Raw genomic sequence first — 4211 nt, forward strand, 5'->3', positions numbered from 1 at the left:
AATCTGGTTTTTAAAGATCTTATTCATCAATCTTTGATAAGTTGCCCCGGCGTTTCTCAACCCGAAGGGCATAGCTCTGTAGCAGTAAGTCCCATCTTCGGTTATAAATGAGGTTTTTTCCTCATCCGAGCTTTCCATCGGGATTTGATGATAACCAGACATAGCATCCAAAGAAGACATGTAATCAAAGCCGGCCGTTGAGTCGACCATTTTATTAATATCGGGAAGGGGATAACAATCTTTAGGACAGGCCTTATTTAGGTCGGTAAAATCTATGCACATCCTGTATTTGCCATTGGCTTTTTTGACCAACACAGGATTTGCCAGCCATTGCGGATACATTACCTCCCTAACAAAACCTGCTTCCTCTAGTTTTTGTACTTCCTCCCGGGTAGCCTGTTGTTTTTCCCTTCCCACTACTCTCTTCTTTTGCTTCACTGGTTTAGCTTCAGGGAGGACATTCAGCCGGTGCGTCATTACCTTAGGGTCAATTCCTGGCATGTCTGAGGGCTTCCATGCGAAGGTCGGTGCGTGACTCCGGATTAAAGCCATTACTTCATTTTTCTGTCCTTGGGTGAGGTTGGCGTTGAGGCTGAAGATTTTGCTCGCTTCTGCTTCTGACAAGGAGAAAGTCTCCAGTTCTCCAACTGGCTCTGTCCGAGCTTCCTTGTTCTCATCCCTGACCTCCAGGACTTCCGAGTCAAGTTCTTCTTCAGTTGAGCTCGGCTCTGCCACTGTGGCCAAGTATACAGCCCTTGCTTCTTCTTGGCAGCCCTTAACTATTCCCACTCCTTTCTCTGTTGGGAATTTGAGTGCCAGATACCGGATGCTAGTGACAGCCTCGAAATCGAACAACGCCGGCCTCCCCAGAATCACGTTGTAGCACAATGGGAGTTTAACCACCACAAATATCTCGTAGTGAGTGCGAGTTCTAGGTGCTTCTCCCAAGGTGACAGCCAGTTTCACCTTGCCCTCAACGAGCACCGGCGCTCCTCCAATCCCTTTGATTGGGGATCGGTCTTGGACCAGCTGTTCTTCGGGAATTCCCATCTGCTGGAAAACCCGATATGGCAACAGGTTAACTTTACTCCCATCATCTATCAGGACTTTCTTCACCCGAAAGTTATTGATGACAGCCTCAATGACTAACGCATCATCATGGGGCATCTGAATACCCTGTGCATCCTCTGGAGAGAAAGTGATGGTCGTGGGAGAATGCTCCATGATCTGCATGACTTCGCCGCTGCTGGTCTCCCCTTCTCGGTTTCTTTTCTTTCCTCGACGGTTCATCCGCCCTCCTGTTCCTCCAACAATCATATTGATGGTCCCACTGGATCCATCATTCACTGGCCCGGCTCCTGTTCTCCTCGGCATCTGGGTTGCCGGTCCGGCCTGAGGCCTCTGCCCTTCCGGTTTTTTCACAAAGTTTTTGAGATGCCCCCTTTTTATCAGCCTCTCAATTTCCGCAATCAACTGAAAACAGTTATTTGTATCATGACCATGCGTCCGGTGATACTGGCAATACTTGTCAGGGTTTCTTTGATCCGCCTCCGACCTCATGGGCTTTGGCCACTGGAGGAATTCCTTATCCTGAACTGCCATGAGCACTTCGGCTCTGGAGGCGTTGAGAGGGGTCGGCTTTTCAGGGACCCAAGGCGGGAGCGTTCTTGGCTCAGGAACCCGCGGATGGGGAGGAGGCCTTTGGTCCCTTCTCTCCCAGGCCTGCTTATACGGCTCATGCCTCTTCCCATGCTTCTTCTCATGTCTCTCCGGCCTTTTCTCCTCCGGGGCTTTGTCTTTTGCTGCCGTCCCTTTGGCAAATCTGCTCGTCACTAAGGCATCATCCTGCCTTATGTATTTCTCCGCTCTCTTCATTAACTCGGCCAGTGAGGTCGGAGGTTTCCTGCTTAAAGAGCCGAAGAACTCGGCAGAGATTGTCCCCTTCTGCATGGCCTCTACTGCCCTCCCTTCGTCTAGCTCGGGAATCTGTAGGGCCTCCGTGTTGAAACGGGCAACGTATTCTCTAAGTGATTCCCCTGCCTTCTGCCTCACGGTTTCCAGGTAGCTCGTCTTTCTATCTGCTGGTACCCCAGCTATAAACCGGCTAATGAAGCGAGTAGCGAGGTCTCCAAAACTTTTGATGCTTCCGGCCTCCAGACTATTGAACCATGCTCGTGCTGGTCCCGAGAGTGTTGTAGGGAATACCTTACACATTAAGGCATCTGATAAAGTCTGCAACTCCATGAACGTCTTATAGTTCATGACGTGCTCCCTCGGGTTGCCAGCTCCGTCATAGGCTGCTGTTGATGGCATCATGAACTTCTTGGGGACAGTCTCTTGCTGTACCATCTTGGAGAAAGGAGAAGAAGTAGGTAAGGAGGTTAGGCTTTGATCTTTCTTACCTAGCTCGGCTAAGAGCTGTTCTTTCAACTTTTCTAACTTTTTGTTCATCTTCTCGTCTTCCGAACTGCATTCCTCTTCCTCCTCCGCTTCCGTTCCGGTCTCGGCGGTTGTTTCAGCAACACAGTTATCCACCTCCTCGTTGTCTATCATTTCTTTGACTCTCCTCGCATAGGTTCGGGCCTGTGGTTCTTCGTCTTCCCCGGTATCATGACTGTTAGTTCGAAGATGGTCGGAGATGGGTCGGGGCTCATTGGTTCTGGGTTCCTCCACTACTGGGAGTGCATTCACTGGGGTGCTAAGACCCCTCTGTTGCATTATCTGCCCCAACCAGTGAGCAGTGGTTTGTAACTGGAGAGCCATGGTTTGAATGTCCTGGTTGGACAGGGTCATAGGGGGAGCATTCCCTGCCAAGCTTGGCGAGGGATTAGGGGGAACAAGTGTTTGGTTATTCATCGTTGTTGGGCCAGAAAAAGAGAACTGCTGCCCTTCTTGAGCAGAGCTCATGTCATTAGGAAGGTTAAGATTACTTTCTTGGTGGTTTGCCATCGTGGATCTCAGTGGGTTTTGAAAATGGAAACTCTGGTGATGAAAAGATCTCCTTCGTTTCCCACAGACGGCGCCAATTGATGATCTGAGATCCAATGGAATAGGGTTTTACAAGGGTTTTGTATTACAAGACAATGGTTGATACAACTTTCTCAGACTCCTCTTCCCACCCCCCTTTTGCCTGGGGACGGTGCTCCCCTTTTATCTTTTCTGCTTGGCTCATGGTGACGTGTAAAGGCCTCTCTGTGATTGGGACACGCGTCTCTGGCATGCGGATTTGGGTGTACGAGGGTATCAGCCGCCTGCTCCATGCGTAACGGCTTCTGATTCTCCCCATGCGTACATCCGTATGGATCTGCCAGGCTGTCTGAGTTGGGTCTGACACTGGGCTGGGCTGAGAGTCGGACCAGATGCTGAGCCCAAGAGGAGAGGGCTTGCTTGGCGCGGGTTGGGCCGGCTTGAATGAAGGAGATGGGTGAGCCCGGCCTTTGAAGGCATACGGGTCAGGCTTGTCTCACGTGTGTATGTGGGCCTCTGCTTGATGGGCTTTTGGCTATGGTCGAGGCCCTGGTTCGGGGTTAAGAAATCCAGCGGTTATCAATTGCCCCTTCACCTTCTCGGCAGTTATTGCTCCGACTGTCGAGGGGGTGAATATCAAAAACCATTAATACCGTGTCTGTTCGTGTTCAGATGCCTCCATAAAATCCTTTCATCTTTCTGGCGTTGCGCAGTCTTTGCGTCTCATCTGCCTTTTCCATTTCTGGCTTTTCTCTACTCTTTCTGTTCTTCGTGGTTTCTGCTTTTCTGTCATCATTATCTGGGCTTGTCCTTTCTTTCCTTTCCGAGGAACGTCTGGCCTGGCTAGCTTAGAGTCTAGTATAACTCTATTTTGTGCTTAGGCCTCAGACTTCGAGTATATATCAACGCCAGTTTTCTTCGTTTTCAAACTCTTTGTTGGTATAAGGGTTGCCCTCGTTGCAATTTTCTGTCTGCTCCCTTCTTTCGGCGAGATCATCCTGTTTCATCTGTTGAGGATCCATCTGACGCTTTCTTTAAGTGGCTGGAGGTAATCCTGAGTCTTCGTGTTATTTTGTTTTTCTCTGATAAGGATTTGTTCTGACTTGTACCTGTTTTTGAACTTTTTGCAGTGCCTGAGATAAAAAATGGGTCAGCTCAAAAATTTTAAAGATTTAAGGTTACCTTCAGGGGGTCTGAACGAGGCTTTGGAGGTTCTGCTGCTAGGACAGTCGCTGGGTGAGGCT

Source organism: Manihot esculenta, chromosome 15 (assembly GCF_001659605.2).
Source record: "Manihot esculenta cultivar AM560-2 chromosome 15, M.esculenta_v8, whole genome shotgun sequence".
Taxonomy (NCBI): domain Eukaryota; kingdom Viridiplantae; phylum Streptophyta; class Magnoliopsida; order Malpighiales; family Euphorbiaceae; genus Manihot; species Manihot esculenta.